The 24,549-nt window shown below is 41.1% G+C and overlaps 1 long non-coding RNA gene across 1 annotated transcript; it reads right to left on the reverse strand.

Annotated features, from left to right (window-relative positions):
• Nucleotides 1-730: 730 nt before the first annotated feature.
• Nucleotides 731-10,972, reverse strand: LOC112578015. Its single transcript, XR_003102170.3, has 2 exons — nt 10,201-10,972; nt 731-2,376 (listed from the first exon to the last, which is right to left on the reverse strand). It is a non-coding gene; the product is annotated as an uncharacterized LOC112578015 (long non-coding RNA).
• Between the last annotated feature and the right edge of the window lie 13,577 nt (nt 10,973-24,549).

Consider the following 24,549-nt stretch of genomic DNA (forward strand, 5'->3'; position numbering starts at 1 on the left):
TGTCAGAAATTTGTAGACCAAGCTGTGCAAAATGTTAGAAGAAAGTATAAGGATTTATATTTGATACATTATATAGATGATATTTTGGCAGCTCAAAAGGACAGAGCCTTGTTGCAACAAATTTTATCTGAATTGATTGAGGCTTTGGAAAACTGGGGTTTAAAGATAGCTCCAGATAAGATACAAGTAAATCCTCCTTTTTCTTATTTAGGGAAGGTGTTAAATACCCATACTGTGAGTCGTGCCCCTTTGCAGCTGCAAAGAGATCGTTTACTAACTTTAAATGATTTCCAAAAATTATTAGGAGATATTAATTGGATGCGCCCACATTTAAAACTGACTAGAGCAGATTTGAAGCCTTTGTTTGATTGCTTAAAAGGCGATCCTAATCCCAGTTCTAAGAGAGAATTGACTAGTGAGGCAGAGTCGGCTCTTGTTAAAGTGGATGAGGCTTTAAGTGATCAGTTAATTAGGGTTAATATTACCAGAGGATGGGATTTAATTATTCTCGCCACGGAGCATACACCTACAGGATGCTTGTGGCAAGAAGCTCCATTGGAATGGCTCCGTCTAACAGTGACCCCAAGAAAAATAGTTTTATCTTATCCCAGCTTGGTGGCACAATTAATTATAAAAGGTAGAAAAAGAAGTGTGGAACTTTTTGGAAAAGAAGTAGCAAATATAGTGATTCCATTCAATAAGGATCAATTGCAATTTCTTTTACAAAATAGTGATGATTGGCAAGTTGCCCTGATAGATTTCCGGGGTCAAATTTTGTTTCATTTGCCCTTAAGCCCCCTTTTGCATTTTTTGAAAACTCATCCAGTGATTTTTCCCAAGAAATTTTCTATTCAACCTTTGGAAGGGGCAATTTTAGTTTTCACAGATGGTTCCTCTAATGGTAAAGCAGTCACAATTATTGATAGAAAATCCCATGTTCAGGTAACTGAAGAGACATCTGCCTAGAGGGCTGAGTTACGAACAGTTATTTGGGCTTTTCAACATTTACGAGACCACACCTTCAATCTTTTGACTGACTCCCAATATATTGTAGGGTTGTTTCCTCATACAGAGACTGCTAATATTCCAGAAAATAAAACTACTATCTTCTCCTTGTTATCTGATTTACAGAAAGAGATTAAGCATAGAGATAAGAAATATTTTGTGGGACATATTAGAGCCCATTCCAGCTTGCCCGGCCCTTTACATGAAGGAAATGCTTTGGCAGATGCATTAACTAAAGTAATTGCTTTAAACTTACATAAAAAGATTGACAAGGCCAAAAATTCTCACAAAATTCACCATCAAAATGCAGCTGGTTTAAGGTATGAATTTCCTATCCCTAGGGAAACAGCTAGACAAATAGTTATGTCCAAACTGCCCAATATTTAATCCATCTCCACCATTAGGAGTAAATCCCCAAGGCCTTAGGCCTAATGCTCTCTGGCAAATGGATGTAACTCATATCCCGGCCTTTGGAAAACTTTCCTTTGTGCATGTTACTGTGGATACCTTTTCTCATGTTATTATAGCCTCTGCTAGATCCGGTGAAGCAGCAAGAGATGTAATTCAGCACTTGTTTCAATGTTTTTCCCAAATAGGACTCCCCGAACAAATGAAAACAGATAACGCCCTGGCTTATACTTCTGCTGCTTTTAAGAGATTTTGTCAACAATTTTCCAGAGTACATTCAACAGGAATACCTTATAATCCCCAAGGTCAAGCCATAGTGGAAAGGGCGCACCAAACTTTAAAAAATCAGATAGCTAAATTAAAGCAGGGAGAATTTAAGTATTCCTCTCCACATCATGTTTTACACCATGCTTTGTAATTAATCATTTAAACATAGACACACAGGGGCAGACTACAATGATGAGACACTGGATTCCTGAAGGGGCTATGACTCGGCCCCGGTCAAGTGAAAAGACCTCCTTACCAGAGACTGAAAAGGGCCAGATGTGTTGCTAACTTGTGGGAGAGGGTGTGCTTGTGTGTTTCTACAGGATTCCACTTCTCCTGTCCGGATTCCTGACAGACTGATTCGACATGTCCAGCCCCATGAGACCTCCAGGATCACAAAGACCCCTGAGGTCACTGAGATCCCTGGGGCCCTGGAGTCCAGGACTGAAAAAAGATGGGGAGACCAAAAGCTCGTTGAGTCCAGGCCTGAAGGAGCCAGGGAAAAGCCAAAGGGCGAGTGACTCTTCACCTGAGGCTTCATCACTAGTACATTGCTTCAGGCACCTGGCGCTTCAGGAGAGACATGCTGATTGACTTCAAACGTATCTGCTCCACCTTGTCGCCGTCATCATACTCAAGCAACCACCTCCAACACGGTACCAACTTGGGGCCAGCTGATACGTCTCACTCAGCAGGCTGAAGAATTAATAAAAAGGGGGAGACATGAGGCCACTCCTATAGTAAAGTTTGTGGCTATGCTTGCTGTGTTGGCTTGTCAGCCGAGGCCTTCTAGCACAGAAAAGGTTCATTGGGCCTATTTGCCTAATCCACCTTCTTTCCAGCCTGTTGATTGGATGAATGAGCCCATTCGTATTTTTGTTATTGATACTCTTCTTTTGGGTGGGACTTCTATCTATCCTGATAATGTTAAAACAGTAGTCAGCACCCTTCAATTTTTCAGGCGTGTCCATTTATCCATCTATTTGCTTTGCCATACCTTCCTCTTTACAAGGAGCAGCTCTCCAGTTTTGAATGGATGCGTTAGCACTTCCTCGAAAGGCATGCTTACAGATTCTCCGAGAAGCGATGGCAAGAGAGACTTTTGGTCTTTACAGCTGCTGATGCTGGGGGCACAAGAAAGACTATTTGATGCCTTAAAAAAGGCAGCCCCTCATTTAAAGGGCTATCTGAGCTGTGCACTCCCCACTCCAGACTCTAATGAGCAAGGACTGCAAGTCTGGGAAAGCATAAGCAGAACTTCGGGCTTTCCTCGTTGGAAAAATTGCTTGTATGCCCTAAGGTCACCTATTCCCATTGTTGCCACCAGACATTTTCTGATCAAATGGGGGTGCCCCTATCTTTCAAATCAATGATGGGGCTTGATTTATGTAGAACCTTATAGGTACACATGGAATAATTCATTTCTACCTATGCCTTTAGTCAATGGCATCCCACTCCAGTACTTTTGCCTGGAAAATCCCATGGACAGAGAAGCCTGGTGGGCTACAGTCCATGGGGTCGCTAGAGTCGGACACGACTGAGCGACTTCACTTTCACTTTTCACTTTCATGCATTGGAGAAGAAAATGGCAACCCACTACAGTGTTCTTGCCTGGAGAATCCCAGGGATGGGGGAGCCTGGTGGGCTGCCGTCCATGGGGTTGCACAGAGTCAGACACGACTGAAGCAACTTAGCAGCAGCAGCAGCAGCAGCAGGTGACATGCTAATGGATGGGTTCCTCCTTTAGTGAGCTTCGATGGAACGGGTCCCATGCAGCCTGAGTTATGGAAAGCATTGGTTGCTATGGCACCTGTGATTTTACATAGACCTTTAAAAGAACAAAGATACATTGTACGGGCCTGCATACATTCTCCCTATGCCTTTTTGTTGTCCAGAAATCAGAGTGATTTGGAAGTTTCTGAAGGAGAAACTGTTTACAATGTTATATGTGTGAATTGTTTTATATCAAATTGTGTTGATGGGAATTATTATAATAATTATACGGCTGAGATGATCATAAAGCAACCTCCATATTTGATGGTTCCTGTAAAATTAGAGGGACAATGGTTGGATGATTATGCATTGAAAGTTTTATAGAACTTAATGGCTTAATTTCTCGACCTTAGGAATTCATTGCAGCTCTGGTTGTGGGAATAACTGCCTTGATTGCCATAATTGCATCAGTCACGGTTTCTACTGTTGCCCTGTCAAAAGAAGTGCATACGGCCTCGTTTGTCGATCAGCTGTCCAAAAATGTCTCCATAGCTCTTACTACACAGGAAATTATAGATAAGAAAATAGAAAATAGGGTCAATGCTTTAGAAGTAGCAGTTCTGCTTATGGGGCAAGAAATTACAAACTTAAAAATTAAATTATCTTTAAGGTACCATGCGGAATTTAAAATGGATGTGCCTTACCCCTCTACAAGTGAATGAGTCCATGCATTCTTGGGAACGCATTAAGAATCATATTTTAGGCATCTGGAATCATTCAGATTTTAGTATTGATATCTCTAAATTACATCAGGATATTCAGGATACGAAGCAGGCGGAGTCTGACTTTTCCTCACAATGGCGTTCTAATTCCCTCTTTGAAAATCTGGAGGGGTATCTTTCCCATGGATCCTTTTCTACAATAATGATTAATGAGGCCATGTGCTTATGCCTGTTAGTTCTGATTTGTGTAATAGCCCCGTGCCTTTTCAGAATACCCAGCCGAAATGTTTCTGCTCTATCTACTGAGTTTCATACCTATGCTCTAAAAAATAAAAAAGGGGGAAATGTCAGGAGCCACATTAGGCATTACTGACAAAATGGAGGCACAGCCCTAACCCCCTCCCTTTGTTCCACAGGCACGGACCCGGAATGAAGGAGTTAGGCTTTGTGATTCTGACTTGTTTTTACCTTTCCTCGGCTGAGTGGACGGAAGAGAATATTAAGGTGCTTATTGTTTTTGAGAGGAGCATGAGAAGGCATAAACCTTCTGCAGCTGTGCTCAAAGAATAATTCATAAAGTTAATCATTGACATTTGTTCAAGGACTTTTACAAAAGACTTCCAGGATGAGCATGCAGGCCGCAGCTCAAGGCCATGGGAGGGATTGCTATCTGAAGCCCATTTGTGAGAAAAGCGCTTATGGCAAAGGAGTTTGCTGAATTTAGGGCTTAGGAATAATTAAAATAGTTAGAAGCTAAAGAGTTAAGGATTGCTGTAATGTTAGCATATTCTACTATAGCTTATAGAAATTAGGGACTTTAGAGATATTATTAGCTAGAAGCCCCTTCTAAGAAATAGTGAGCCAGGATACTAGGGGCAAACAGGACTTAGAAAGACAAGAAATAAACTGAGGAATGTGGTATGCAGCCCAGGCATTAGCATGAGTTACAGTGTATTCACAAGGACACATGTGAAAAAGTAGATAAGAGAATCGCTGAGGAAGGAACTCCTTGTTGAGGGGCAACAATGATTTTTGGAGAAAAATAAATCTGGGTCAGTGGGAACTAAAAATATCAAACCTCTGACCTAATACTTTTGTAAAAGTATAAAAGGGAATCATAAGCTTGAAACAAACAGGCAGTCCAAGAAAAATGAGAGGCTGCCTCAGTTTCTCGCCGACACAGTTCACCCCTTCAGATTGAATCCCTGGATGCTGGAGCTGGACTCGGGCAAGAAAGGAAACTCCTCAAAACTGAGAGAGTTGCATCAGGCCCCTCACCCACAACATGCATTTTGAGATCGCGTTGGCACAAGGTCTTAGGGTTAGGGTTAAGGCAGAGGAACCAGAGATCAAATTACCAACATCTTCTAGATCATCAAAAAAGCAAGATAATTCCAGAAAAACATCTATTTCTGCTTTATTGACTATGCCAAAGCCTTTGACTGTGTGGATCACAATAAACTGTGGAAAATTCTTCAAAAGATGGGAATACCAAACCACCTGACCTGCCTCTTGAGAAATCTGTATGCAGGTCAGGAAGCAACAGTTAGAACTGGAAATGGAACAACAGACTGGTTCCAAATCGGAAAAGGAGTACATCAAGGCTGTATATTGTCACCCTGCTTATTTAACTTATATGTAGAGTACATCATAAGAAATGCCGGGCTGGATGTAGCACAAGCTGGAATCAGGATTGTTGAGAAAAATATCAATAACCTCAGATACGCAAATGACACCACCCTTATGGCAGAAAGTGAAGAAGACTAAAGAGCCTCTTGATGAAAATGAAAGAGGAGAGTGAAAAAATTGGCTTAAAACTCAGCATTCAGAAAACTAAGATCATGGCATCCAGTCTCATCACTTTGTGGCAAATAGATGTAGAAACAGTGGAAACAGTGGCAGACTTTATGTTTTTGGTTCCAAAATCACTGCAGATGGTGACTGCAGCCATGAAATTAAACTACGTTTGCTCCTTGGAAGAAAAGCTATGATAAACCTAGACAGAGTATTAAAAAGCAGAGACATCACTTTGCCAACAAAGATTCGTACAGTCAAAGCTATGGTTTTTCCAGTAGTCATGTATAAATGTGAGAGTGGGACCATAAAGGAGGCTGAGTGCCAAAGAATTGATGCTTTTGAACTGTGGTGTTGGAGAAGACTCTTGAGAGTCCCTTGGACTGCAAGGAGATCAAACCAGTCAAGTCTAAAGGAAACCAACCCTGAATAGTCATTGGCAGGACTGATGCTGAAGCTGGAGCTCCAATACTTTGGCCACCTGATACAAAGTGCCAACTCATTGGAAAAGACCCTGATGCTGGGCAAGGTTGAGGGCATGAGGAGAAGGGGGCAACAGAAGATGAGACAGTGGTTGGATGGCATCATCAACTCAATGGACATGAACTTGAGCAAACTCTGGGACATGGTGGTGAACAGAGGAGCCTGGCATGCTGCAGTCCATAAGGTCACAAAGAGTCAGACATGAGTTAGTGACTGAACAATAACAACAACAAAGACAGACTTGAGAACTAAGTGCAAGGCATGATCCTGGGTCCTGAGGTTGTGGAGAGAAAGCTATAAATTACATTTTTAGGAAAATTGGAGTCATGCTGCATAAAGTCTATAGATTAGATAATAATGATATAGTAACACTAGATTTCTGATTTTTATAAATAGATTGTGGTTATGTAAGAATACCCTTATTCTTAGTTTAAGGGAGAAAGAAGTATGGTATCTGAAATTTATCCTTAATGGTTCATTAAGAAAATTTTATACTTTATATGTTCAACCCAATTAATTACATATTTAAATATATAAAATTATGTACTTATAGATCTATATATCTAGGTACCATATATCATTTTGTTGGCATTCATTTAGCAAGATTTCTTTGTATTCTTCTTGCAAGTTTCCTCTAAGTTTACCTTTTTTTTAAAGTTTAACTTTTAAAGTTCAAAGTTTGAAAAATAAATTTCTTTAGTAGAGGATTTCTCAGGGTTTTGATATCCATCGATTCATCCTTTCCACATTAATTGGGCACCTACTATGTGCCAACAAAATGGTCTAAGAATATCTAAGAAGAGCATCTTGTGGGGATTCTGGTCTTTGAAATACATTTTGGAATATGGTAATTTACCTGATCACAATCTACTTTGCCAACCCGTTCATTAGCTCCCAAATGGTACATGCATGGTCTTGGAGATTGTGTTCCTCTCATGCATGTGTGTCCCATAGGCTCAGGCCTGGGAGCAGCTTGTAAATGTTGATAACAAGGGGAGTAGGTGGGTAGGTGACTGAGTGTTGACTTATCACTGACTGCTGCTTCTCGTGGGCGTCACTCCTGGACACTTTCAGCTGTACTTTCCATGCAGAATTTTCTAGACTTCTCCAGGGGTCAACATCTTCACTAACCAGAGAGGGACTGTTTGAATAACAAGAATCCAGTGCCCTCACCTCACCCCAACCAACCCACCGCCAGGAGCAGAGATGCAGACATAGAGAATGGACTGCAGAGAGGCAGACACAGAGAATGGACTGCAGAGAGGCAGACACAGAGAATGGACTGCAGAGAGGCAGACATAGAGAATGGACTTCAGAGAGGCAGACATAGAGAATGGACGTGTGGACACAGCGGAGGAAGCAGAGGGCGGGACAAATTGAGACCGCAACACTGACATGTCTGCACTACCATGTGTGGGGTAGATAGCTGGTAGGAAGCAGATATATAGCACAGGGAGCTCAGCTCAGTGCTCTGTAATGACCTAGAAGGGTGGGATGGTGGTTGGGAGAGAGGCTCAAGAATGAGGGGATATATGCATACTTATAGCTGATTCACGTTGTCATACAGCAGAAATCAACACAACATTGTAAAACAATTATCCTCCTATTAAAAATACATTAAAAAAAAAAAAAAGGATTCCAGCCAAAAGCATGGTCACTACAGTGATACCAAAATACTGGGCAACACTTTCCCTTTGACTCTGACTTCAAATCAGAGGAAGTGGAAGCCATAGTCACCAAGGCCTGTCACCACGACAGAAGGCTCTGGAGATATTTGATCATTTGTATCTTACACCCTCTCCAGGATCACAGAGAGTGAAGACAAGAGTCCTAGACAGTGGTCTAAAACAGGAAGAGGAGGAAGTGTATATTTAAGAATGAGTCAGCAAGTTCCATCAGCTTCTTTGGTAACCTTCTTGCACAGTGTCTGGTAAAGAAAGATCTAGACCATCTTGAGAATAGAATTGCGAAGAAACAGCTGCCTCTATCTGACTGGGAATGCCTTTCTTGGTCCAGGTTTACAGCACTGTTTTCACCTCATCTCTCCTCGCCTTGCCTCACCACCTTTCCAGTAGATTCTCAAAAGTCCATGTTTACAAAATTAAATGTGCCAATATTCATCACAGAAACTGGAGGTAGTCCAAGTTTCAAGAGATGGTAGGGTTTGATGCCATAAGACCATCTAAAATTTTTTAAATTGCTTTCCTAAGGTGAAAATAAAATACACAGGGAAACAATTTTCAACAAACCAGACTGACCTTGAAATGCTGCTTTCTAGATTCGGTGCATCGCAGCAACCATCCCCAAAGCAAGAACCCTGCACTGTCACACATGAATTGATGGCTTCATGAATCATCAAACCTTTGAGTTAAGTCACTGAATCCAGCTGCTCACCCACTACAAAACTCACTTAGAAAAATGCCACGGACGATGCCTCTGTGTAAGTAATATGTGAAGAAGACCTATTCAGCAACTGTTTCTTAATCTCTCCAATGTACCTGCTGCGTGCGACAGCATTGTTGGAATCCTTGGCTGCAGAAATCTTACAACCACCAACGTGGAAGCTTTGCCTTACCTCTTGGTTTGCTGTCAGAGGCCAACCCTGAAAGCAAGTCAACAAGAAACACTCTGCACCCGAAAGAGCACGCGTGACCTCCTTCCCCAGGGCCACCCGCTGATACCACTGAAACTGAATCCGACCGCCTTGGAAGCCCCTTACATTGCAACAGCTCACAGCATTCCCCTGCTAATCACCCAAACACCCCCTGACAATTTCAGCACTAGTTGCATTTTAATTCTTGAAAACTTCCTCCAAAGTTGCCTAGTTTCTCAACTTAAAATTGCCAATCTTGCGAAACAAAATTGCTCTAACTCCTGGGTGTGGTCCTCACCCATAAAATCCACATGGCCATTCACAATGTACAACCACAGCTACCTTTTAACTGTCCACTTCATTCCCAATCAGGGAGCTGAAGCGAGCACCTCAGCACCGGTGGAGGGAGGGCAAGTGGATGACAAGGGAGACAAAGTGATGTGTTTACAGCTCTCTCCAACTGCCTTAAAATTTGCAAAGATTCTTACCCTTCTGGTGCTGCAAGGACTGGTACCCATGTCATAAGACCCTCCTCTGCCCCATTCCATCCCCACTTTTCCTAGGTCCCTATGCACACAGTGAAGTTGATCCAAGTGGGCAATTTTTATCAAAGTAAGAGGTTTGCAGTATTTATACATATAACCAAGAGTGGGGTGGGGGGACCCATGCCCTTTAGGAAACAAGAATTGTGACTTGCCACAAGATGTCAGTATATGTCTTCACGCAAGTTAGCTGTTACATTGATATGGATGAAATTTCAGAATCAAAGCTGTGTATACGTTATACCCTGAGTTTAACAAGAAAACACATTCCTGTTCCTTTTCTCAGTAAAGAAAGCAACAAAAGCCTTAGGATACATTTGATTAAACACCAAAATAGAGGTGGGGTGGGTGACCTCCAATCTCACTGAGAACCCTGTCCACATTTCTGAGCTTGGTGCCAACATCTCTACAGGCTGGGAGCCTGGAGGAGGGAAGTGCTCACATATACCCCTCTTCTCTCTTCCCTCCCCACCGCTCCTCTGCCCTATGAATATCTTGACTGGGTTCTAGACCCGAGAAAGTCTTCTCTCCCCAATGATACCCCAAATTCAGGAATGGCTTTGAAGGAAGAGAAAGAGAGAAGGCGAACAAGTGAGTGAGAACCCAAAACAGAGAGGACAAACATTCCTCCCAGGGATCAGGGGAACCAGAGGAAAAGTCAGCTTCTGCTTACCTTTTTGCCATTCACAAAGAAAACCAATTCATCTGCTGTCATTGTCAACAGGTTGGGGGTCCCCGAACTCCAGGTACCTCACGCAGGAGAGGCACTGCCAGTTATCACTGCCCGGCAACTTGACAAATACACCTCCCCCAAAAAGGAAATGAAGTCAGCCCAGGGGAGGGACCAAGCTCAGAGCTTTGGGACACAGAGAGTTCTTGGCACAAGCCACCAGTTTACATAATCAAGGAAAATCCAAACAGCCATACACAGCTCATCACACCCCCAACACTTGTGTCCAAGAGCACAGAGGAAGACACGGTGGATACAGCCTTGGTGCTAGACGACCGTGTGTCTTAGGCATCACCCACATGGAAACTGCTTCATCCCCCTACTTGAAGACAGAGAAGGGAGAGGGGCCATAGTCATAGTCACAGTCGTGGCAACAGAGATGAGTCACATCCTCCAAGTCCACACTTGCCATCTCGCTATTTAGTTATAGAGACCCAGACTCAGCACGTAACAGCAGGACTCACTCTCCCAGAGCCTGGAGGTGTCTGGAGTCACCAGAGGCAGAGTCCAGTGCTTCAGATGCAAACTCTGGCATTTGACTCCAGCAGGTCTCTTCTCACTTTCAGAACTCATTGATTTTCATCTGTAAATGGGCAAATGAATGACATCAAGAGCAAAAGGCTGAGGGATAGATGATGTATTGGGGAAGTGCTTTGTAAATTGGCAAACAACCAAATTTTTTTTTCTGTTGCAAATGTATTCTCAACAGCACAATAAAAATAATCCTCATAATAAACCATTTTTGAGGTTTCCCTTTTGTTTCTCTCCATGAAACACCATAGATTAAACTGTCAGAATAACTCATAAACATATTTTAAAATACTGCACCAAATAAAATATGCCTATCTCATAGTATAGGCCAAATTAATACAGAGCTGAAAACCTTCCCCATCCAGTTTCCATCAACTCCTGGTATAAACACACATGCATATCACCTACCTGACGCCACCAATGGGCTCTAAAGTCCAGCCCCCCAATGCCCCTCCCAGCTCTCTGTCTCTGTCTCTGATACATGCACACACACACCAGCATTCTCTCTGGTCTCCTACTCAGCTAGCCTCTCTGAGGTAGGTCACTTTCCCTATACCCCTTGAAGGATATAAGGAGGGAGAAAAGCAGACATGCTTGTACAGAAGTAACTTAGAGAAACCAAAGACTGGCAGGACAACTACCACGAGATCAACCAACACCCCTCTCACAACAGCCTCCACTTAAGCAGGAGATGAAATTCCACTTGTTGGGTGGCTGATCCTCCCAGTTTGCCTCCAGATGTCTTGACTTTAGCACTAAAGCCTTGACGTATCTCAGTCCAGGGCAAACAAGGATGATTGGTCAACATAAAACAGTAGTTCTTAACCGGGAAGCGATGATGCCCATCCCAGGAGCCTTTTGGCAGTGCCTGGGGATACGTCTTGGTGACAGCAATCATCAGTAATCAATCTGTAATAATAATTCCAACAGTAACAATAATAAAAAAGAGTTTATCTGAGCCAAACTGAGGCCTACAGTTCAGGAGGCATTCTCTCCGATAGTTTTGAAAAACCGTTCCAGAAAAGCATGGTTTGGGGAAGTTTTATATCTTGTCAGAAAAAAATAAAAACATCTACCATGATAAGAGTACTTTTCTTCATAGTTTCAAAAAAAGACAGGTCAGCACACACACAGGGAGTCAGAAAAGCGCTGGTACCGGGAAAGGAGGCTAATCACCCAAGGAGCACCAGAACTGGTGTCCTAGGAAGGGAGGCATTTATTTTTTAAATGGACAGTTTCACTCTGGTCAATGCAGTTTTTCTTTATTGTTAAAGCAGATGTACAACATATGTTTAATAGGTCACAAAACAGGCTGTCCTAGTTAGGATAAAGTTTAAGTTAATTCATGGATAAGCCAGAATGACTTCCTCATGCCTCCATATGTGAATATTTCCACCATCATTTCCTTCTTCTGATCAAACAAAATCTTTGAAAAGAAAGCAGTGATGATCAGAATCTTTGTCCCTTGATGCCAGAATGGTTGCTCCCTACCCACAGGTCTCTCAGGGCTAGGACGTCCTCTCTTTTTATTTTTTATAGGAAAAGAGTTGCCCAATTATTCTCATTGAAAGTGAAAGTCTCTCATTCATATCTGCAACTCCATGGACTGTAGCCTGCCAGGCTCCTCTGTCCATGGAATTCTCCAGGTCAGAATACTGCAGCAGGTAGTCATTCCCTTCTTCAAGGGATCTTCCCAACCCAGGGATCGAACCTAGGTCTCCTGCATTGCAGGTGGATTTTTTACCATCTGAGCCACCAGGGAAACCCAATCATTCTCATTATGGGGGAGGTAATTGATTAATGAATGAATGAAATGAAGTCACTCAGTTGTGTCCGACTCCTTGTGACCCCATGTACTGTAGCCTGCCAGGCTCCTCCGTCCATGGGATTTTCCAGGCAAGAATACTGGAGTGGGTTGCCATTTCCTTCTCCAGGGGATCTTCGCAACCCAGGGATCGAACCCAGGTCCCCCGCATTGCAGGCAGACGCTTTAACCTCTGAGCTACCAGGGAAGGCTAAATTAATTAATGGAACAAAGTAAACACAGAGGTATATGATGATGGGTAAACATTTTATAAGATATATTATCAATTATATCAAATTGTTGCTCCAACATTGTACATGTGCTTTTAGCAGTCAGCTTAGAGCAAAGAGCAATACATATCACGTGTACCTTGACAGCTAGGAAAAGAATAATAATGCCTACTATGAACGATGATAATCCTCTGTAAAGCAAGCTGAAGAAAATTGCCTACTACTGATGGACTGTAACCAGATTATTTAAAGGATCTGTTTCCCATACATCTTTTAGCTTTTTTGCAATTTTTTTTCTAAATGTATAACCTACTTTTCCTCAGGTGTTGATATGAATGCAACAAGAAATGGGAGCAATGGCACAAACATCTCTTTGTTTAGCCAGCAAAAAATCTAAGGCAGCCCTGTTATCCAGTACTACCTGGACTAAGCGATTGAGAGATGTCTGTTGTGCTCTAATGCTGTTTGCACTGTCCTCTGTCAAAAGTTTTGTCCTTTTGTCCTTTGACCAAAAGCAACTGATAGATTCCTAATCATCTCTCTGTGTACATATACTCCTGCACTAAGAATCAAGATTCCCCAAAGACTTTGCCACCAGGTATCTTGGTATTCTGCTAAAATGGATCTCTTGACTCCATAATGAAAAGAGAAAGAAGGTTCATCTATTGCCTTCTGCAGAGACGATGGGCTAATTATTTTATTTACCATAATTATTTTATTTACCATAAAAACATTATGTGTCCATCTCTGAGAAGGTGGGTCAGTTCTAATGCCACATGCAAAGATAAAACTCCAGGGAGCACAAGCAATCTCACTACAGCTTTGTTAACTGGAAGCTTTCTTAACACAGTATTAAAGCATGGATTTATTTATTTATTTATTTTTGCAGGTTTTCCAGAAGTTATCTGTATGACATTTAATATTTGAGAGTAGCTGGCATAATATACACACGTTATTTTCTTTAAGACGTTTGTTAATTAAGGCATACTTTATTTCACATATATTCCCAAATATGACATTTCTGTTAAAGCCATGGTAATATCTCCAATGTTTCCAGTTGTGTCTTGCTTGCTATTAATATAATATCAACAACTTCAGATATGCAGATGATACCACTTTAATGGCAGAAAGCAAAGAGGAGCTAAGGAGCCTTTTGATGAAGGTGAAAGAGGAGAGTGAAAAAACTGGCTTAAAACTTAACATTCAAAAAATGAAGATCATGGCCCCCAGTCACATCACTTCATAGAAAATAGGTGGGGAAAAAGTGTAAACAATGACAAGTATTATTTTCTTGGGCTCCAAAATCACTGCAGATGGTCACTGCAGCCATGAAATTAAAAGATGCTTTCTCCTTGGAAAGAAAGCTATGACAAATCTAGACAAATCTAAAAGCAGAGACATCACTTTACCAACAAAGGTCAAAGCTATGGTTTTTCCAGTAGACATGTCCAGATGTGAGAGTTGGACTATAAAGAAGGCTGAGTGCCAAAAAACTAACGCTTTAGAACTATGGTGCTGGAGAAGACTCTTGAGAGTCCCTTGGACAGCAAGGAGATCCAACCAGTCAATCCTAAAGGAAATCAACCCTGAATATTCATTGGAAGGACTGGTGCTGAAGCTGAAGCTCCAATCCTTTGGCCACCTGATGCAAAGACCGATTCATTGGTAAAGAGCCTGATGCTGGGAAAGATTGAGGGCAAGAGGAGAAGAGGGTGACAGAGGAGGAGATAGTTGGGTGGCTTCACTGACTAGTGGACATGAGTTGGAACAAACTCCGGGAGATAGTGAAGGACAGGAAAGGCTGACGTGGTGCCATGCATGGGTTCACAGAGAGTCAGACTTGGCGACTAAAAAACAACAATCAATACAAGGAGAAAAAATTCTTATTAAACTCGTGCGAGTAACTATTATCATGAACTTAAGAATACTCCACATTCTGGTGGAAACAGGTAGAGAGGAAAGACAAAAGTTTTCATTCTGACTACGAAGGTTTGATTTACCAAATTGGTATAAGTCATAATTAGCTTGGGCTTCCCTGATAGTTCAGTTGGTAAAGAATCTGCCTGCAATTCAGGAGACCTCGGGTTGATTCCTGAGTCAGGAAGATACGCTGGAGAAGGGAGAGGCTACCCACTCCATTACTCTTGGGCTTCCCTTGTGGCTCAGCTCGTATAGAATCTACTTGCAATGCGGGAGACCTGGGTTTGATCCCTGGGTTGGGATGATCCCCTGGAGAAGGGAAAGGCTACCCACTCCAGTATTCTGGCTTGGAGAATTCCATGGATTGTATAGTCCATGGAGTGGCAAAGAGTTGGACACGACTGAGCGACTTTCACTTTCATAATTAGCTTAGGGGAAATGTTTCCTTATATCTGAAAAAGAAAGATAAAAAGCCAGTAATATTTCAGATCACAAAATGACTAAAACTATTTTTCTATTTATCAGTTCATTCAACCCATAGAACTAATTCTTGTTTTGCTTAAACCCAATTTTTCCTTTAGTTTTATTACTCTTGCCTGATGATGGAAGGTGATAATGTCAGTGATCATCTCAAGAAGTTTGCAAGGTTTTTGTTAAGGCTCATAGAATTTGCTCAGGGAGACTGTGGAAGATATACCCCAAGTAGAAAACACATTTATTTTCCAGTAGTTCCTTTGTCATTGTGAGGGCATCAGCCTTGCTGTAAGGGAAAGCTCTAACCCATCAAAAGAAAAGTGGAGTTTGCCAGGAATCCAGGAAGAGCCAAACAGTCAACTTGAGTTTCCTAAGGCCCAACTATTTAATTTACAGCTATTCCTCACTCATCTTAATTCCTCTGAGTTAGGAGTAGACATTTGCCATGTTACAAGGATGTCAGAATAGCAAAAGTCTGACAATGAGAAGTTAATTTTTGCTGCAGTAGCATGGACTTTATCTATACATAACATAATCTTCACAGATTCTTTTGCTGTTGCCTTCACATGTGCACAAACTGGGCATTTCCCTGATGCTTGAGTTCAGTCTCTGTGAAAATGAAAGTGGCTTCAGTCATGACTTCGGTCTTTGTGACCCCATGGACTGTAGCCCGTCAGGCTCCTCTGTCCGTGGGATTCTCCAGGAAAGAATATTGGAGTGGGTTGCCATTTCCTTATTTAGTGTAGACTCAATTTTGATGACAGATAACATTTCATGTCAGGACATATAAGACTTCCAGGAATTTCACATAAAAATTTCTGGGACACTTATTTTGCATATTTACTAACAACATAAAGATAGTAACAACATAAAGAAGTAACAACATAAAGAAGGCTGAATGTTACTTTCTGTTTGACAATACTTCCCATACAACATGCTGGATTAGTTTAGGAGAGAAAAATATTTCAAAGTTAGTTCTAAACCAAAAGACTTCAGTTATAATTTGAACATGGGAAATTTTTTCAAAATGTCAAAAAGGTTTTTTTAAAACCTTTAGTCAAATAAGTCACCATGGAAAAACATTTAGTCATTAATTTAACCAAAGTGACAATAAAATATTTCAAAGGCAAATACAGAAAGACAACAGATTGCTTAAAATGTATATATTAAAAAAAAGACCTTTCACAATCCATTATCAAAACAGATCAATATTCTGAGAAAACTTTGTCCTCCTAACAGAGAAAACCAAATTCTAGTCCTGACCACTATCTTTTCTCAGGTCACCTCTTCCACAAACCTCCCACAATCTACAATATCCAAATTTGTCTATCTTCTTTCTCATTTAGAAATAACCAGATTCTGGACAAAATCACTTTCTTTTTACCTTAACAAAATGCATTTACATTCCTCATATCTTCTTTTATTGGAATCACATCCTACTTTCCTTGAATATTGAAATAGTTTTCTTATTGTTTCTAGTAGGTTTAATTATATTACTATTTTTAACCCTTAAGAACCTTCAGTTCAGTTCATTTCAGTCACTCAGTCATGTCCGACTCTTTGCAACCCCATGAATCGCAGCATGCCAGGCCTCCCTGTCCATCACCAACTCCCGGAGTTCACTCCGACTCACGTCCATCGAGTCAGTGATGCCATCCAGCCATCTCATCCTCTGTCATCCCCTTCTCCTCCTGCCCCCAATCCCTCCCAGCATCAGAGTCTTTTCCAATGAGTCAACTCTTTGCATGAGGTGGCCAAAGTATTGGAGTTTCAGCTTTAGCATCAGTCCTTCCAAAGAAATCCCAGGAATGATCTCCTTTAGGATGGACTGGTTGGATCTCCTTGCAGTCCAAGGGACTCTCAAGAGTCTTTTCCAACACCTCAGTTCAAAAGCATCAATTCTTCGGCATTCAGCTTTCTTCACAGTCCAATTCTCACATCCATACATGACCACTGGAAAAACCATAGCCTTGACTAGATGGACCTTTGTTGGCAAAGTAATGTCTCTGCTTTGTAATATGCTATCTAGGTTGGTCATAACTTTCCTTCCAAAGAGTAAGCGCCTTTTAATTTCATGGCCACAGTCACCATCTGCAGTGATTTTGGAGCCCAAAAAAATGAAGTCTGACACTGTTTCCACTGTTTCCCCATCTATTTCCCATGAAGTGATGGGACCAGATGCCATGATCTTCGTTTTCTGAATGTGAGCTGTAAGGCAACTTTTTCACTCGCCTCTTTCACTTTCCTCAAGAGGCTTTTTAGTTCCTCTTCACTTTCTGCCATAAGGATGGTGTCATTTCTAGCAAAAATCAAGAACCAATCATTGCAAGCTGTCTGTTTTATTAGCATTTCCTGATTGGTGTGCTTACATACATATTCCATAACTTCTAGAAACATATGTATTTTCACAACATTATTTCTCTCAATGTGGTATAAGATGTCTTTTCAATAAACCAAACATCTTTCAGTTCAGTTCAGTTCAGTCACTCAGTCATGTCCGACTCTTTGCAACCCCATGAATCGCAGCACGCCAGGCCTCTCTGTCCATCACCAACTCCCAGAGTTCACTCAGACTCATGTCCATCGAGTCAGTGATGCCATCCAGCCATCTCATCCTCTGTCGTCCCCTTCCCCTCCTGCCCCCAATCCCTCCCAGCATCAGAGTCTTTTCCAGTGAGTCAACTCTTCGCATCTGGTGGCCAAAGTACTGGAGTTTCAGCTTTAGCATCATTCCTTCCAAAGAAATCCCAGGGCTGATCTCCTTCAGAATGGACTGGTTGGATCTCCTTGCAGTCCAAGGGACTCTCAAGAGACTTCTCCAACACCACAGTTTAAAAGCATCAATTCTTCGGCACTCAGCTTTCTTCACAGTCCAACTCTCGCATACATACATGACCACCGGAAAAACCATAGCCTTTTTAGCAAGCTGTTAATTAGAGAAAGGAAACTCCTCAAAACTGAGAGTTGCATCAGGCCCCTCACCCACAACATGCATTTTGAGATCGCATTGGCACAAGGTCTTAGGGTTAGGGTTAAGGCAGAGGAAGCAGAGATCAAATTGCCAACATCTGCTGGATCATCAAAAAAGCAAGAGAATTCCAGAAAAACATCTATTTCTGCTCTATTGACTATGCCAAAGCCTTTGACTGTGTGGATCACAATAAACTGTGGAAAATTCTTCAAAAAATGGGAATACCAGACCACTTGACCTGCCTCTTGAGAAATCTGTATGCAGGTCAGGAAGCAACAGTTAGAACTGGACATGAAACAACAGACTGGTTCCAAATTGGAAAAGGAGTACGTTAAGGCTGTATATTGTCACCCTGCTTATTTAACTTATATGAAGAGTACATCATAAGAAATGCCGGGCTGGATGTAGCACAAGCTGGAATCAGGATTGCTGAGAAAAATATCAATAACCTCAGATATGTAGATGATACCACCCTTATGGCAGAAAGTGAAGAACTAAAGAGCCTCTTGATGAAAATGAAAGAGGAGAGTGAAAAATTTGGCTCAAAACTCAGCATTCAGAAAACTAAGATCATGGCATCCAGTCTCATCACTTTGTGGCAAATAGATGTAGAAACAGTGGAAACAGTGGCAGACTTTATGTTTTTGGGTTCCAAAATCACTGCAGATGGTGACTGCAGCCATGAAATTAAAAGATGCTTGCTCCTTGGAAGAAAAGTTATGACCAACCTAGACAGCTTATTAAATAGCAGAGACATAACTTTGCAACAAAGGCCCGTCTAGGCTACAGTTTTTCCAGTAGTCAAGTATGAATGTGAGAGTTGGACTATAAAGAAATCTGAGAGCCAAAGGATTGATGCTTTTGAACTGTGGAATTGGAGAAGACTTCTGAGAGTCCCTTGAATAGCAAGGAGATCCAATCAGTCCATCCTAAAGGAAATCAGTCCTGAGTATTCATTGGAAGTATTAGGCAGTTAGAATAGGAAAAAGGAGTCCAGAATGGCGGTGGCTAAAAGATAAGCAAGGGAAAAGCCCTCGAAAATAGAACAAAGGAAAGTCTGAGAACCAGAGTGAGGACCTCAGGAAGAGCAAACAGCACCCCAGCCTAGCCCAATTTACACAGGGCGGGCCCAGGGGGAGGAAAAAACATAAAAAGAGGAGCCAAAGGGCTGGGGGTGTCTCTCCCCTGTGTGCGCGCGCACTCTCTCTCTCTCTCTCTCTCTCTCTCTCTCACTCTTCTTTTCGTGTCTTTTGGGTCAGCATATCCTCACACCTCAAGGATGTATTTTCCTTTATTTTCTAAATAAAACTGAGCAGTAACATGGAGCTGTAACACTGTCCGAGATTTGTGACATGCCGAGGGCTTTAACGTCTGTCGCTTCAAATTTTTGTTGTGATGAGACAGAACCAAATAAATTATACACTCCCCTGAGAGAAGGACTGGTGCTGAAGCTGAAGCTCCAACAGGACACGTGATGCAAGGAACTGACTCATTTGAAGAGACCCTGATGCTGGGAAAGACTGAAGGTGGGAGGAGAAGGGGACGACAGAGGATGAGATGGTTGGACGGCATCACCGACTCGATGGACATGAGTCTGAGTAAGCTCCGGGAGTTGGTGATGGACAGGGAGGCCTGGTGTGCTGCAGTCCATGGGGTCGCAAGGAGTCAGACACAACTGAGCGACAGAACTGAACTGGCACAAGGTGAGTCCTGCCCAGCCATAAAACAATTGACATGAATCTTAAAGAAAGGCAGATTTCCAAGCAAATACATAGTTCATTAACATAGCTTAAGAAAATATTTCCATAAGAAAAACGCACTGGTTAGCTCAAGGTTTGAGATGGAGTTAAGTTCAGGCAGAACCAGGTGTCACCGTGACAACACAGGATTAGAAGAGAAATTTTTTAAAAAGCGTCTGCCACTTGCAGTTTATTTCCTCCTGCTGCTTGGGGACCTCTGGCCTCAAGTGTCCGACACTATTAACACTCTCAGATGGAACCACAACAAGAGGGTGGGAGTGAGGGGACATGCGGTATAGTCAAGACCCACAAATGGGAGGATAATCAATTGCAAAGGTTCTCCGCAAGGAGTCAGAGTCTCCCATTGGGCTCCCCAGCCCAGGGCTCCTGCTCTGGGAATATGAGCTCCCAGAATGTTTGGCTTTGAAGGCCAAAGGGGCTGGCTTTGGGAAAACTCAGAGAGCTATGGGAAACAGAGCCTGTACTCTCAAAGGATGCACAGAAAATTTCACACACTCTGAGACTCAGGGCAGAAGTAATTTGAAAGGCACCTGGGTCAGACTTGTTTGCTGATCTTGAAGAATCTCCCAGAGAGGAGAGGTGGGAGCAACTGGGACTGACCCAGGGTACACAGAGCCTGGAAGCAGACATTCTGGGGGAGCTCATTCTACCAGGAGGACACCAGTGCTGCTGAGCACCATTTTGGAATCCTTATAGTAGCCACAACCCAAACACTGAGAATAGACACACACGGACAAAGAAGGGGATCCAAACACAACACTAAAGACAGTCATAAATCACAAGGGAAGAGAGCAAAAGAGGAGAAAAGGAACAAGAAAGAATTATAAAACAACCTCAAAACAATTAACAGAATGCAATATTGCATACCTACCAATAATTAAATATAGGTGGACTAAATGCTCCAATCAAAGACATGGAATGGCTGAAAGGATATAAAAAGAAGACTCGCGTACATGCTGCCTACAAGAGACTCACTTCAGATTTAAAGACACACGGAAACTGAAAGTGAGGAGATGGAAAAATTATTTCATGCAAATAAAAATGAAATGAAATCTTCAGTAGCAATATTTGCATCAGACAAACTAGACACTAAAACAAAGACTGTGACGAAATACAAAGAAGTTTTTGTTTGTCTGAAATAAAGAGTTTTAATTACTCACCTCTATTATTTATACTATCATTTCTTTTTTTAATTTTTGCCTTATTATACTGGTTATTATCTCCAGACCAATGTTATATAGAAGTGATGAGTAGATATCCTTGCCTTTTTCCTGACCTTAGAGAGACCAATATTTTTTATCTGTCATTTCTCCTAACTAAACAGTGAGATGGGAGCTTCCCAGGTGGCTCAGGGGTGAAAAATCCACCTGTCAACGCAGGAGATGCAGGAGACGCAGGTTGGCTCCCTCTATCAGGAAGCTCCCCTGGAGGAGGAAATGGCAACCCACTCCAGCATTCTTGTCAGGAAAATCCCATGGACAGAGGGGCCTGGTGAGTTTCAGACCATGGGGCTGCAAAGAGTCAGACACAACTGAGCACGCACACACACACGGTGAGATTCTCCAGAGTAGGAATTATGCCTTATTCGTGTTTATACTCTCTGTTATGCCTGACACAGAAAAGTGCCTGTCATTTAAGAAGAATTTAGTAAATGTTTATTGATGTATTAAATAAATGATAGCAGAAATGCACTGGGCCATAGTCCGTTGTGAATCCTCAACACATTTGGAAGTGGTCTCTTAAAATGAAATGGCAGCTAGTAAACAGGCAGTGACTAACAAGGAAATTTTTAAAGAGTTAATGGTTTCAGGGAACTTCCCTGGTGATCCAGTGGTTAAGACTTTGAGCTTCCACTGCAGTGGGCACAGGTTTGAGCCCTAGTCAAACTAAGATCCCACATGCTACAAGGTGAGGCCAAAAAAAAAAGAAAAAAAGTTGGTGGTTTCAGATTCTGAGTTTTATGCAAATATCACATTAAACTGTCTAGACATGTGCAGGAGAAAGTGAGCATTTTGACCAGGATGCTAAGAAAGACACATTGCATTACCCTGACTCTGAAATTCTATGCACACTAAGAACTGCCAAAAGTAACCAAAACATTCAATTTTGCCAGCTGTGGACCTCAAATATGCAAAACTATAAAGTTGGCTAAAAATGATAAAAAAACTGAAAAACTAGGACTTTTGGGAAAATAGATTCATCCATCTGATATTCATCCACAAAGCACCATGGCTTTCAACCAGAGTGTTATTGAAACTTTATCATCAGGTTCAGCAGCAACTGCTGATTCAGAGCTTTTTGAAAAATAACAAATAATAGTAAGTACCATCAATGATTGAGAACTTATGCTAAGCATTGTGCTAAGAGTTTCAAATACTTTATGTCATATCACCCACCTACACTTGGAGAGCTGCACTGCATCCCATGTTATAAATAAAATATAATGCAGATTAACACACATATATGAAATTTAGAAAAATGGTATTCGGGGGCAGGGAAGAAGAGGAGGACAAATTGAGACACTAGCATCGACATATATACACCACCATGTGTAAAATAGATAGCTAGTGGGAAGCTGCTGTGTAGCACAGGGAGCTCAGCTCAGCGCTCTGTGATAACCTAGAGGGGTGGGATGGGAGATGGGGTGGAAGGCAGGTTCACAAGGGAAGGGATATATGTATACGTTCAGCTGATTCACATTGTTGTATAGCAGAAACTAATACAGCCTTGTAAAGCAATTATATTTCAATAAAAAATATTATGTGGAGATCACATTATTCCTAAAGATGACTTTTACCTTAAAGTCCATTTTATCTAAAATTATTATCTTGTCACCAGCTGTCTTTTGTTTAGGATTTATGTGTTTCATCTTTTTCCACCCTTTTTATTTTTAACCTTCCCATGTTTCTAAGTTTCTGGTACATCTTTTGTAAAAGCACATGGTTGAATTTTGAATACTGTTCTCAAAATCATTCTAAAGTCTATTTTAACTAATATACTTACGTCATTTGCATTTTATTGATTACACATTTGGACCTGTTTCTACCATTTTTCTTTGTGTTTCTTTTGTAGAATTTTTTTTCTCTTTCCTTTTTTTTTTTTTTTTTTTTTTAAAATATTGAGTTCCTGGCATATTTACTTTTTTATTACATTTCTTTCTCTTTTCTAGCTTGGAAGTTTCACCCTGCATTTCAGTTCTTATAATGGTTGTCCTTCAATGTTTATAATTTATAGGAGTTTTTAAAACTTTGTTTTGGTTCACTTTAAATGTTCTATTATTTTCTAAACCAGCCATAGTTTCGAGCCTTGAACCTTTTCTAAGACTAATCGGTCAAAAACTTAGCAATAAAAGTGCCAGAAGAACAACAGAACTGTTAAGAAAAGTGTCTGGTAGGTATGAAATATAAAAAATATTGTATGCAAATTGCAAATGCTTATAAAACTGGAAGCATATAGACCTCAAAATCTTCATAAGGTAAAGGCAGAAATGTTGACTTGCAAGAAAAGGGAAAATGACTCCTTTTATCTGAAAAAAGGTGATTTTTTTTTTTTAAGGTGGAAGGAACTTTTGCAATCTAATCCAAGCTCTTTGTTTTAGAGATGAAAAATATGAAATCCAGAAGGTGGAAATAATTTGCCCAAAATGTTGATCTGTGGGCACAAGATACACCATGAAATAATGTCTTTTTCTGCAGCTGTTCTGGATGGAGAGGTAGGTCAAAATCCAAGCATGAAATAATAACTGTGAAAGCAAGGTCATTTTACATTAGTGTTTCCATCCATGTAGGCCTAAAAGCCCACTTATACCAATCAAGGAAAAGGGGAGCCTTTGGGCAGATTAAAAATAAAAGCCAGTTGTGGGACAGTTATGGTCAACTGACTAATTTTTATTTGCCAATCACATGCCCACGATCCAGGTAGCTGCCACCAGGGTGATGGAATTTGCCTCCATTATTGGCAAAATTCAAACTAATTTTCCAGTACGTGGGTCAGAGTACCTCTCCACACACTGAAAGCTTTTTATTTACCATCGGTTTACCAAACTAATAAAGCCTAACAAATTAATCTCTAACTGTTGATCACAAGTTCACTAGGTGTATCTATAAAGAATGGAGCTTCCATAGAAAATCACCCATTACTTTCCAAACACATCTCTTATGCAGTTTGGAAGAAGACTTAAATAGTTCTTTCCAAGCTGATGTTTTGCAGAATACCAGTTCTAACAGGTGTTTAAGGGATCTCTGGAAAAGGTGTTCTAGGGTCAAATACATAGAAAAGCTGGATCAAACAAAGCTTTAAAATGGTCAGTGCAAATCTTATCAGAGACTTTTTTGTACTTAATGCTTTGTGTATGGAGAGTTCCCCAGCTGATTCAAACAAGAGAATCTTATTCTCATAAATGCTTTCACAGAGTATATGTGGGAAAATATGGTCAAAAGAAATACAAATTTTGCCAACAGCATAGTATCTTTCTCACTAAGCCTTTTTTTTTTTTTTTTTTACTGTTGTGGAATATATATAACATAAAATTTATTATTTTTTACCATTGCCACCATTTTTAAATGTACAGTTCAGTGGCATTAAGTATACTCACATAGTTGT

Source organism: Bubalus bubalis, chromosome 12, assembly GCF_019923935.1.
Source record: "Bubalus bubalis isolate 160015118507 breed Murrah chromosome 12, NDDB_SH_1, whole genome shotgun sequence".
NCBI lineage: Eukaryota > Metazoa > Chordata > Mammalia > Artiodactyla > Bovidae > Bubalus > Bubalus bubalis.